Source organism: Quercus robur, chromosome 9 (genome assembly GCF_932294415.1).
Source record: "Quercus robur chromosome 9, dhQueRobu3.1, whole genome shotgun sequence".
In the NCBI taxonomy this organism is placed as follows: domain Eukaryota; kingdom Viridiplantae; phylum Streptophyta; class Magnoliopsida; order Fagales; family Fagaceae; genus Quercus; species Quercus robur.
Genome location: NC_065542.1, coordinates 3,383,285 through 3,396,636, shown reverse-complemented (window position 1 = coordinate 3,396,636; position 13,352 = coordinate 3,383,285). Strand labels below are relative to the sequence as shown.

Below are 13,352 nucleotides of genomic sequence, written 5' to 3'. Positions count from 1 at the left end.
CCCGGTACAATAATCTATTCGCGGCAACGAGGCTGATCATCACCTATAAAATCAGATTCAAGAGATAAATATAGACACATTATTTTTGCAAATAGAGGTAGATATATATATATATATCATTTGAGTAATCAACAGTTCATGACTTTCTGTAAAATTGAGGTGACAAAACAAAGCTTAAATTTGACAAAAATGATCAAAATAGCTTTACCTTGAGAAACGTTAAGTAGACTTGATACAAGAACAAAAGAAACCACGACAAGGACAGCCAACTTGTTCATGTTCTCCTCTGTTGTGTGTGTGTGTCTCTCTCTAATACTTTTATTTGGGTTACAATGGTAGATACTTGTATGAGCATAGCAATATTTATATATAGAACAGTTTAAATGACTTATGGAGTAACAGCATTATCCATATATAGACAATTAATTATATGGTGGATATGGCAATAATGGTCAGGTTAATTACCTAATTTGGAGAATGGGATATGCTGAGGTATTACATAATAGAAGATAGACCATGCTGATAAATAAGAAGAAATTATCGTTACAACTCAGCAAGCTAACTAGAATAAATTATTAGGGGTCAAATGACATAATATCTCCCACTAAAAAACGAAGAAGACATAATATCAACATTGGATTTTTTTTTTTATTATTTATTTATGGAAATCAACATTGAATTTTGATGATGAATTACTCCACCTCACATGATAACTCATAACTTTTAAATGTCACATAAAGAAATAGTATTAATAAATATATTAAAACTATGAGATAGTATATGTGCACAACAATATCTATATTTCAATTCTTATTACTAGCTTTTGATATCGTAAATGTTGATTATCCATCATAATTAATACATCATGGACAGGCACACACAACAATATTTATATTTCTATTCTTATCATTGGCTTTCAATATCATAAATGTTGATTATCCATCATAATTAATATCACTCTCTCTCATATGTTTTGTGGCTTTAACATTACTCTTTTTTCATATATATAATCATAAAAGTTGGATTCTAAAATTGGCAATGAAATGATGTGCATCCCTTAATCAAGAAATACAACAATGATGGAAGCCATTTTTTAAAATGATACAAACTTACAACTTTATATGGCAAACAACAATTTATACATATCATACATGTTTGACGCATTTTACGTTTATTACTTATTTATCATTTAATTATAGAGTAATGAGCCTCCTTAATTTTTTTTTTTTTTGATAATAATGAGCCTCCTTAATTACTCCTAAATAAATGAGTTCGTTTAAATGTATACCATCCCATTTTAAAATTACTTTAAAAAGCTTGTCAAAACTCATTTATTCCTTCCCATTTTTATTTGAATTATTACCTATTAGAGACAATTAATTTCTCCCCATAAATATTTTTACAATGCAAGTAAAAAAAATGAAAAAAAAAAAAAATCACTTACTTTGGTAATCATTTGAGGTCCCATAAACGTTTTATATCCTTCATATAAAATGATAATGAAAAATATAAAATAGCAAATCAGTTTATTTTTTGTTATCATTTGAAGTCAACATTCTTTTATTAAAAAAAAATCATGTCAACATAACGGTTTAGTAAAATTCTTAAGTTGATATATATAAATATATATATATATATATATATATATATATATATATATATGTTTTATAGTTATATATTTAAATTATATAATTGTTTTATAATAGCTAAATAAACTAAATTATATAATTAGAATAATTTAGCTAAATTATATAAGTTTGCCATATGGAGTTGTAATATCAATTTTATTGTGAACTTTTTTGTTGCAATACCTAAATTACTGATTGTCATATAATTTTACAATTTACATATAGTGTACATCTTAAAGCTTTACATGGCCTAAAGTGATTCATTAAGGGCGTCAAACTGAAACAATTTAAAATTTCATGCGTTTAATTCAAACTTTTAAAATTTAGAGACTAATTGGAGCCCACCCCAACTTATATATAAGGATTGCATCAATTACCAATCCTTAACAAAGACAATTGATTCTAATTTAAGGGTCATAACTCTTAGATGGAGAAATCTTGTGGATCATGAAGCTTCCTTTGAAGTTTGAAGTTATTTTATTTATTTATTTTGTGGAAGTTTTGGCATGAGGACTTAACCGATTAAAACAGAATAGTGAAAATGAAACATAGTGAGTTATAGTAGTTGTGTCTTATGCAATGAGGAAGGGAAAAACTTGGATCATTTATTCCTGCAGTGCTGTCTTGATCTGTATTGTTTGGTTCAGAATTGACCCTTAGAACTGAGTTCATTTATCCTTGCTCTTTGAAGCAGTGATTGCCACAATTGATGGAGGATTTTAACCTTTCACAAACTGGAATATGCATGTGATGTTCTCTAAAATGATGTTTGAGGGTACAAAAATGTCTGCTTCAGAACTGCTAATGCTTAGTAAAGCTCTGTTTTGCAGGTATGTATAAATCTATAATGCACCAGGCAGATCAGAGCAACTGCAGGAATGTACCAAGGCAAGTGTGTCTAATTGTGGAGGATTGCTAAGTGTTGCTTTGAGGGACACTGGCAGAGAGGGTATGAATGGGTTGATTTTGGCTGTAGCTATATCAAGCACTGGCAGGAAAATTTTTGGTAGGTGGTTGCAGTTCTGCCATATGCAACCTTGGCAGGCAGCTAGATGCCTGGCTGTTCGAAAAGCATTAACTAAGGCTATACAACTTGCTTTTTGCAGATTTGCTCCTTCAATAAGTAGTAGAGGAGTGGAGGAACTCTGTTTGGGAAAGATGGCTCCTTGGCTGACCATGCCCATTTCACATGATGGAACGAACCAAAAGACCTATCTCCAAATAGTAACTTGATTAGGCTATATACCATCATATAGACTCAAGTAGAATTAGAATTAAAAGACAGCAGTAGACAGTAGAGAATTCTGACCATACAACAGACTAAACTATAAATTACTAACTCTGTCATCTGGTGCATATTCATCTTTACAGTAATCAAACCCAAGCAGGCAAGCAACTGTATAGACAAGGTTGAAAAATGGAGAAGGTGGCCTACTTGGATAGGTAAGCCCTCTTGTTCTAGTCGTTTTTGTTGTTGTATTATATCTAGAATTTAAGTTTTCTCATTGGTCTTTTTATTTAGCCTGACGTATTATGTAACGACCTTGCCCCAACTAAGTAGATATTGTCCTCTTTGTGGCCTATACCCATAATGGTTTTGTTCTCTCCCCAAAGCACACAGCAATGGAGAAAAAGGCCTCTACACATTAAAAGGAGATCACTCCTTATAAACACATCCCCATGGAATCCCATATCGCCTAGGGAAGCACATGGGGATGCGTTTATAAGGAGTGATCTTCCTTTAATGTGTAAAAGCCTTTTTCCCCATTACTGTGTGCTTTGGGGGAAGAACAAAAGCGTAAGGGATATGGGCTCCAAAGTGGACAATATCTACACAATTGGGCGGGGTCATTACATATTATATTTCATAGTGGAAAGATGCTATATCATTGCCCTTCTTTTTAGAAGTATTTACAATTTTTTTGTTGTTGATATTTTGCTTTATTCTTAAGGAAGTAAAAACAATATGCTTTTGTTAGTAGGTATTTGAACTTAACTTTACACTTAGACTTGGAAACAGGACCTGGTTAGGGAGCTATACACTCCCGAAGTGGATGCTCAAATTTAGCTTGCTGTATCTGGAGGTGAGGAGTTTCTGATATGCTGATATGGCCTCATGTAACACATGGTCAATGTGCAGTCAAAATAGGCTACCAATTGATGCATGCATTGGAAATAAGGGAAACTCAGATAATGGATTCTCATCGTAGGGTTATAGCCCTTCTTTGAAGAAATCTGTGGAGCTTGAAGCTTCCTTTGAAGTTAAGAGTTTTTGTTTGGAAGTTTTGGGAAGAGTACTTAGCCATAGAAACAGAATAGTGGAAATGAAACATAGTGATTGATACTGTGTCTTATGCAATGAAGAAGAGGAAAACTTTGATAATTTATTCCTGAAGTGCAGTCTTGCTTGGTCTGTATGGTTTGTGTCAGATTTGACCCTCAGGACTGAGTTCATTTGTCCTTCCTCTTTGAAGCAATGGTTGGCTCAGTAAACAAAGGATCCAAATTTTCATTAACAAAAATCTGTTATGATCCCCAGATTGTTTATCATAACTCTGCAGGCCTTGGGTATCACTGCAATAAAGTGAGGTTTGAGGGTGCAGAATAGTCTGATTATGAAGTGATAATGCTCAGTAAAGCTTTTGTTTTGCTGGTATGCACAAGCCTATGATGTACAAGTGGTGGGTCAGATTAATTGTAGGAGTGTATCAGCAAGAGTGTATCTAGTTGTGGAGGGATAGCAGGTGTTGCTGACAGTTAAGGGGCACTGGCAGAGAGAGTGCAAATGGGTTGGTTTTGTGCCTATGCAGCAAAATCATGTTTTAGCAGGAAAACCTTTCTGCCACTTGCAACTGAATGGAAGCTTGACGCCCAGCTGTTCGAAAAGCATTAACTAAGTCCATACAGCTTGGTTTTTGCAGACTTGTTTCAATAAGTACTGAAGGAGTGGAGGACCTCCGTTTGGGAAAGAAGGTTCCTTGGCAACTTCATGCGATGATTGAAGACCACAAGTGCATGGAAGATGGAAAATGAAGAACACTAGTAGTGTATATATGCTGTGCATAGGAGAGTCACTGCGACAAGGGCCTGGCTACTCTTGCTTCAAAGGAGCTTCTTTTGGAGCTTGCAACTTTATTACTAGGCAACTCTTCTGGCATTACTGTATCAGAAAACCAAAAAAGTTGTCACTACAGATTTTTTAGACTAATTTATGGCTTTGTAGTGTCTGCATTTTAAGACATTATAGAAGATATTCGTTTCTCTCTGAGAAAATCTATGTAAAATTCTCCTGTTAATTTAAATAAGGGCATTTCAATAAACTATAAAATGGCTCTAGCTGAGTAAATCTTATATACATTTTTTTAATCGTGGAGTTTGGACTTGTCCTTCTTCTTTCTTTCTTCTTTCTGACTTTGAGCATCGCCATGGCATGATTGGCACCAACGAGTAATGACAACTCTGTGAGAGAGTTCATGTGATGTTATAGAAATAGTCGTTACTCTTTAGAACTAATTAAGAGTGACCATGCTGTTTTGTTCTATAGAATTTGTACTATAGTCTATCTTATCTGCTACTCAAAAAGCAAAGACAAAAAATTCAAACCTGACAAAAAATATGAGTAAAATGTGACCTTCCCAAATTGTCTTTAAAAAAAAATCCCAATTTATCAAAAAAAAAAAAAATGTAAAATCTATTTAGAAACGATCAGGAACTTCCCAACACTGCAAAACGGTATACTATTGACATAGACTGAAAGAAATGAACTTTAAAATAATTAATAGCAAGTAATCAAGAAAAATAATAAATTGGGTAATATAATAGAGATATGGTAGAGAGAAACTCAAAAAGACAGTAACTTTGATTTTTTTAGGATTGGGATAGGTAAGAGAAAAGCAAACAAAGATAAAATATGGTAATAAATAGTAAAGGCAATATCAATCAGGAAACTTTCTACAACTTTCCTTAACTCTCCAACTTAAATACTACAATAGTTTTCCTCTTCAATTATTGTCTCTCTATTTTTTTTTTCTTTCTCAAACTGAGCACACGGAATTTTTCTTTTCTTTTTTTACCGCCAATTGTTTGTTTCAAGCCTATTCGTCTCCTTGACCTTGACAACGTGGTCCGCATCCTCAAGGTCCTCTCTATTCTCTTATGCAATGTTTTGTGCGAATTCTCTGTTTTCTTTCTTCTTCTTCTTTCTTTTAAAAAAAAAATTATATTTAGTTTGTGTTTCAATTTCTATTTGGATGACGAGAAAGCAGAGGGAAAGGGGAGGAACATAAATATTTTTTCCTGGATTTTGTGTCTCATTTTTGTTTTTTCTCTGATACAATTTATACTTACCAATTGTGATTGGCAAATTACAAAAGTTTTTCTCTTACTATTATTTGAAAAAAGTTAACTGGTAAAATTAAATGGATGCAACATTTTAGTTTTGATAAATTACTTATTTGGTAATACTTATTAGAATATATACGAAAATAGCAATAATAGTGTTTTAAACCGAATTTATAATACATTACATAACCATAGTACAACTACAAAATGACATAACCTCTGTAGTTGTAGACCGAGGTTATAAACAGTGGACACTAGACACATACAACCAATATGGGATAAACATCCCTATTTTTTTTAATAAATAATAATACTTATTAGAACACACACGAAAACAGTAATAATAGTGTTTTAAACTAGGTTTATAATAAATTGCATAACCAGAGTACAACTATAAAATAGCTTAACCTATCAAAAAAATTACTACCAAAAAAAAAATTATCACAATCTATCAAATTTGGTCCTTAATTTCAAGTGTGTTAGATGGTATGTGTATTGCCATATCCATATGGAATTAAAATTTTTTTTTTTTAAAAAAAAGCCCGTTTATGTTTTTGAAGCTGGGATTGTAAAATTCCCACAATAGTGTTATGGAAAAATTCAATATTTTCAATATCCCTTTAATTATAGCAAAATAACATGGGTATTAAAACGAAATTAATGTGGCTTTGGACCAAAAAAAAAATTTTAATTCAAATTTTCCGTTTAACTCACGAAAAACAATAGCACAAGGGACAAAGTACATATCACGGAAATTTAATGGAGAAACTGCTATATTCTAAAGTAAAAGGAACTAAAGGTTTTTGTTAGTCAACCGATGCTTTCGGTGTTTTTCTAAATTTTTAAAAAACAAAAACAATTCTTTTTTGTTTGTTTATGTTTTTAACTAAGATATTTATGGTTCAAAATTCTTTTTCTCAACTATTGATTTTTTTTAACACTATTTTTATTTTATATTTCATGCTGAAAAGTACTACAAGTTTTACTATGTTGATCTTACAAACAAAATTGTTACCAATTAGAAATAGACAATTCAAAATTCAGTTATAAAATAGTTGAAATCTTTATAAACTTCATTAAGTAAAACTTGTAATATTTTTATCATTTTTTTTTTAATTTTATTGTTTAAGTAATCCTAGGAACATAATATATTGGCAACAAAACTTAGGTAATATTAGTTTTAATATGTGGCCACTACTTTTTTTTTTTTTTTTTTTCACCAAATAACAACTTACAATTTGTCGTGAAATTGCAGTAATATAACATTTCTCTTATCGATCAGCTAAACTTCACTGGGTCATCGTTTTGCTAAAATTTTCTAGGAAGGAGCGGACACCTTGCACGCCTACTCCACTCTACTTAAAAACAAAAACGCAAAAAATACTTGTGTTGAGTCCCCACGCCTCTGTGTGAAATTACAGTGCCTATTCCTTAATTAAGGAGGGAATTAATGTTTCAAGAGGGCTTCTAGCTTTCACGATCAGTACTGCAATTCCATTTCACAAATAAGTAAGTTTTCACTTTTGCACACACCCATCTCATTTATTTCTCTCATATTATTCCCTCTTTGAAATGAAAAATACGCATCAAATGGTTTTCTTCTTCTCTAATTTATCTTTCCATTTAATTTTTTTTCTTCAGTCTTAATTGATAGTACTTTTTTTATAAAAAAAAAAAATCTATTTTGTGTTTCAAGATTTACCGGTATATTTTCAGCAGCTTTCATGAGTACCCAAAAAGATTGGTCATCATGTCCTTCAACAGCAACATGGAAATATGACGCTTTCCTCAGTTTCAGAGGCAATTTTGTACAAAGTGGATCCATCTGATATACGGATACAAAGGAACACAGTTCGAGCCTTTGTTAAACATGAAATCCGTTTTAAGAAGAATCTAAAGGAGGTGCAAAGGTGGAAAGATGCTTTGAAAGAAGTTGCCAATATCTCTGGATGGCATTTACAAAATAGGTAATTTAATTTAACATATTTCTTTATTTAAAATGTTTCAAACAACTCTTCCTACAGCATTACGCATATGATTTTATTTTATTTTTGAGATAAGCATCAAGAATACTAATAACAGTACATCAAATTTTTATTTATAATACATCTAACAACAAGAATTAAGCATTTCTCCCAAAAATTTTGGAACTAATGAGTAGTCCAGCTCAATATAAGTTGATTTTTTATTGTTTTTTTTTAATATTTAAATATCAATGAAAGAGTAAAAAATTCTGAGAATTGAATAAATTTGAAATTTTTATTATTTTAAACTAGGACAACAGTTTTTAATGTTACTAAAATATTGTATATATGCATTTTAGAAACTTTGTGGACGTTGTTATTGTAATTGTCACAATGCAACAAACTTTAGAATCACATCGTAGTTAGTGAATGTTCCTAAATTCAAACTATGAGGAGCTTGATCATAACTTACTTTTATGAGAAATTTATTTGGAAATGCAAAATTTCCTCTAATCTGATTAAACTATCTTCATTAGAAACCTATGATGCTTGTACCTATATGTTAATAGATGTGAAACCACCAACTATTTAAGATGCTCTCACAGGAGACAATCTTCATAGCTAAAAGCATTAAGTACCATTTTGTTTGTGTTAGGATCTTAGAGCGTTGGCTGATTCAATGTCAAATTTTGATGTATTTAAATCTTTCAATTTCATTGTATCTTGTATTTTGGGGGTTTTATTGGTATTGAGTTAGTGAGTGGAGGGAGGCATGTGCTGAAGTTGAAGCTGAAGTCTGCAGAATTCTGCTTCTCCAAAAATGAATGTGTCAAGCAAAAGTGTGGTACAAAATCAAGATTTGAAAAACCATTGCACAGAGAATTTGCCCCTTACTTCACTCGTACAAAAATTGATTACCTCTAAGTCATTGTCTTTCTTCTTACTCTTAGTTTTGTTGGTTGCTGCATCATCTTTTTTCCTTTCCTTTGGCATATGCTTGAACTTATGTTTGATTTAATTTTAAATTCTAAATCGTATATTGCTAGCTGCAGCTTGTCTTCATTATTGGCACTTATTACAACAAAAGAATCATTAAAGATTGTTGAACTTCTTGTCCTTTTTTCTTAATCAATTATATTTTTTCTTAAAGTTTTGCTGATTGCTGCACTATATTTTTTTCTTTCCTTTGGACACTTTTACTTAATTAAGTTTAACTTCAAAATATAATTTTACTAGCTGTGCTTTAGCTTCATTATTGGCACTTATTCCAGCTCTCATCTGGTCTGTTTCCTTGATCAAAAAACACATAGTAGTACACCTAGTTAATTTAATATGCGTATTATTAAATCTTATGGATTGGTTCAATTTGTAAAAGAATCATCCCCATTCTTGAAGCTACTCTTTTAATCCCAAAAAAAAGAAAAAGAAAAAATAGTTTTATAAAATAAACAATGATTAGGGTAATTTTGGTTCAGTGATTTGTGTTGGTTGCCCCATTGATGTAGGATTGTTGGACTTGCCCCATTGATGTACAATGTTGATGATATTTGGATATATCAAGAACTTGGTTGAATGATTTGGTCAATGATTTGCATATCCACATTAATTACTCATAAAAGTACGTTATGATCAAGCTCCTATTGTTTGAAATTTGAACATTCACTAACTGAGATTTGATTCTAAAGTTTGTTGTATTATGAGAATTACAGTAACGATGTCCTCAAACATGCTAATACAAATGATTTTAATAACTTTTATAATTGCTATCCTACATTAAAATAATAAAAATTTCAAAGAAAAAGAAACAAGGATAGAAAAATCAGCTGAACTCTTAAACAGATAAAGTGCATTTTCTTTGGTTGAAGGTTATTACAAAACCATAGAAAATCTTCTATGAGGAAGCTAGATGCTATGTCTTTCCAAACTAATCATTCTAATTGTGATCTATACATGAACAAGAGTGCAGATTTTACCCTGCAATCTATTAGATCGAGTGAAAATCAGAAGCATACGTGCATGCACTTGTCTTCTCTCTTGGCCATGTGACAGTTTCTCCTACAACAAACTTTAGAATCAAATCTCAGTTAGTGAATGTTCAAATTTCAAACAATAGGAGCTTGATCATAACGTACTTTTATGAGTAATTAATGTGGATATGCAATTAACCAAATCATTCAACCGAGTTCTTGATATATCCAAATATCATCAACATTGTACATAATTGATTGATCCATAGGCCATAGCATCAGTTATGTTTTTGGTAATTTGCTTAAGCTATCTTCATTAGGAACCTAAGCTTGTTCATAGATGTGCAGTAACCAACTATATAAAAAGCTCTCGCAAGAGACAATCTTCAAGGTAAAAAGCATTTGATTCCAATTTTATCTTTACCAAAACAATGCTATGAACAACTATATATTACTCGATTGTTGGACATGTTACGATGAATCAATGATCTACCATAATAGAGCATTGAATAGTAAGTATATTTGAATGGCCTTAGCCATGAAATCATGATACATGTTATTGTCTTATGTAATGCCTGTGTAGGAACATTGGTGAGACCTTAATAATATTGCAATCCCTTCTTTCTCTACTTTTTGTTGCTAGATATTCCTCCTCCCCCCCCCCCCCCCCGGTTTCCTTATTCTTTTAAAACATTTAGGAGTTTCATAAATTTTTTTTTTTAATTATATATATATATATATATATCAGTGTAGTTTGAAAGAAAATGGGTGCTGCGACATGAATTTCCTCATTAATCTATAATATTAACAGTTTAAATTTCTTTTAACATGTAGCGGCTCTTTGATTATGTAAGTTTTTACCATAAGACTTTTGTGCTTTTGCCTCTTGATGTACTTGAAAGTTTCTCCACCTTTTTAAAAACTTCTGCTCTGAATTAAATTATTCATTGCAAGTTGTCCATGCCAATTTCAGATCATGAGCAGGCAAAGCTGACTGTGCCTATTTCACATGATGAAACAAACCAAGAGACCTATCTCCAAATCGTAACTTAATTAGGTTATAGCCTGTCAAAGAGACTCAAGTAGAATTAGAAGTAAAAGACAACAGTAGACAGTAGAGAATTCTGCCCATACAGCAGACTTAACTATAAATTGCTAATCATATCATCTGGTGCGTAAGCAACTGTGCTGACAAGGTTGAAAATTGGAGAAGGTAGTGATGCAGAAGACGCAAAAAGATTATTATTTAGTATTATTTATGTTTGCAAGTCAATTGTATTTTTATGTTTTAGGTCCTAGTAGTTTATTAGGCTATTAGTATTTTAATTTGGAAATAAGGTTATTTTTGTAATAAGGCAATTAGGGTTTCCTAGCCAATTAGAACTAGGGTTTAGCAATCCTTTATAAGCAACCTATTGTACTCCTTGAGAAGATATTTGATATTTTGATAAATGAAAAAATGGCCATTTAGTCTCTTTTGGTCTGATGCTGACTCCAGGTCCACGCTAGGTGTTGACTCTTAGTGGTTTTCCCGCTTGGTGTTGACTCCAAGCAAGGCCTAGGTACTGACTTCTAGGTCATATCCCTTTATTTTATTGTTATTTCAATTTTGTTCTGGTTGTCCTGCGTCAAGTAGCCTACTTGGATTGGTAAGGCTTCTTGTTCTAGTTTTTACCGTTGTTTTATTATATCTAGAATTTAAGTTCTCTCAAAAACTTTCTAATTAGTTTTGTTATTTAGACTGATGCATTATGTTTCATAGTGGCAAGATGCTACGCTTTAATAATCCAAGCAAGGCCTAGGTGCTGACTTCTAGGTCATATCCCTTTATTTTATTGTTATTTCAATTTTGTTCTGGTTGTCCTGCGTCAGGTAGCCTACTTGGATTGGTAAGGCTTCTTGTTCTAGTTTTTACCGTTGTTTTATTATATCTAGAATTTAAGTTCTCTCAAAAACTTTCTAATTAGTTTTGTTATTTAGACTGGTGCATTATGTTTCATAGTGGCAAGATGCTACGCTTTAATAATCATTCTTTTTTGAAGTATTTCCATTTTTTTGTATTATATTTTGGGATATCCTTAAGGAAGTCGAAACAATCTGCTTCTGTTAATAAGTATTTGAAGTTAGCTTCTTTGACTTGGAAACAGGACCTGGTTAGGGAGCTATACTCTCCTGAAGTGGCTGCTCAAATTTCAACTGATACACTGATATGGCCTCATGTAACACATGGACGATATTTGATCAAAATAGCCTACCAAGTGCTGCATGCGTTGGAAGTAAGGGATCAGGTAATGGATTCTCATCAGAGTTTCATGGCTCTTAGATGGAGAAATATGCGGAGCTTGTAGCTTTCTTTGAATATGTGTTTTTGTGTGGAAGTGTTGGCAAGAGTACATGGCCATTAAAACAGATTAGTGGAAATGAAACATAGTGGATTGTACTAAGTGTGCTTTGATTATTTATTGCCAAAGTGCAGTCTTGCTCGGTATGTATGGTTTGGGTCAGATTTGACCCATAGAACCAATTTCATTTTGTCCTTCCTCTTTGAAGCAATGGTTGGCTCAATAGATGGAGGATCCAGAATTTCATAAACTAGAATATTCTCTAGATTGTTTTTCATAATCTCTGCAATAAAGTGAAGTTTACAAGTGCAAAACAGTCTGCTTATGAAGTGCTAATGCTCTAAATCTTTTGTTTTGCAGGTATTCAAAAGCCTATGATATACAAGCGGTGGATCAAAGTAACTGCTGGAGAGTGAGTACCAGCACTAGTGTATCTAGTTGTGGAGGAGTTACTAACAGTTGAGGAGCACTAGCAGAGAGATTGCAAATGGATTGGTTTTGTCCCTATGCAGCAAAATCAAGTTTTGGCAGGAATAATTATTGTAGTCTGTTGTAGTTACTGCCATTTGAAACTGAATGGAAGCTCAATCCCTGACCGTTCAAAGTGCATTAACAAAGGCTGATTGAAGACCACCAGTGCATGGAAGTTGGAAAACGCTAGTGGTTCATATATGCTGTGCTTGGGGGAGTCACTGCAAAGGCAATGGCCCTGCTACTCTCGCTTCAAAGTCTTATGAACATCTTTTGGGGCTTGTAACTTTACTACCAGCCAACTCTTACTGCATTTTTGTACCAAAAAACCAAAGGCAGAAAAAAGGCTATCTTTGCACCTTTTTTAGACTAATTTATGTCAAACGTCTGCATGCAATTTATTAACATTTTAAGATAGGAATTAAAATTTCTCGTACTTGTTCAAAGTTTTGGTATACTTTGATTGTTGTTTTTATTTTCTCCCACAATGCAAAATATTATATTTTTTCTTGACAGCATTTGTGTCTTATAAGTGGCATTAAAGAAATTTCCAATAGAAAAACTTGGCTCAAATTGGTTAAGAGGTTGCTGATGAGAAGATAAATAAATTAAGAATACCTTCTCTTTTTTGGTAATGGA

General features: G+C 32.3%; 1 protein-coding gene and 1 long non-coding RNA gene across 4 annotated transcripts in view; both read left to right on the top strand.

The window, feature by feature from the left end:
• Positions 1-13,352, top strand: part of LOC126700431 (TMV resistance protein N-like) — a 168,240-nt gene that overhangs the window by 30,015 nt on the left and 124,873 nt on the right. The window lies entirely within an intron of this gene.
• On the top strand, positions 2,024-13,228 carry LOC126700464 (uncharacterized). 3 transcript variants are annotated; one of them, XR_007647177.1, is made up of 3 exons: positions 2,024-2,634; positions 2,735-3,071; positions 12,048-13,228. It is a non-coding gene; the product is annotated as an uncharacterized LOC126700464 (long non-coding RNA). The 3 variants fall into 3 exon arrangements; XR_007647175.1 differs by lacking the exon at positions 12,048-13,228 and adding an exon at positions 3,649-4,948; XR_007647176.1 differs by lacking the exons at positions 2,024-2,634; positions 2,735-3,071 and adding exons at positions 7,254-7,478; positions 7,689-7,936.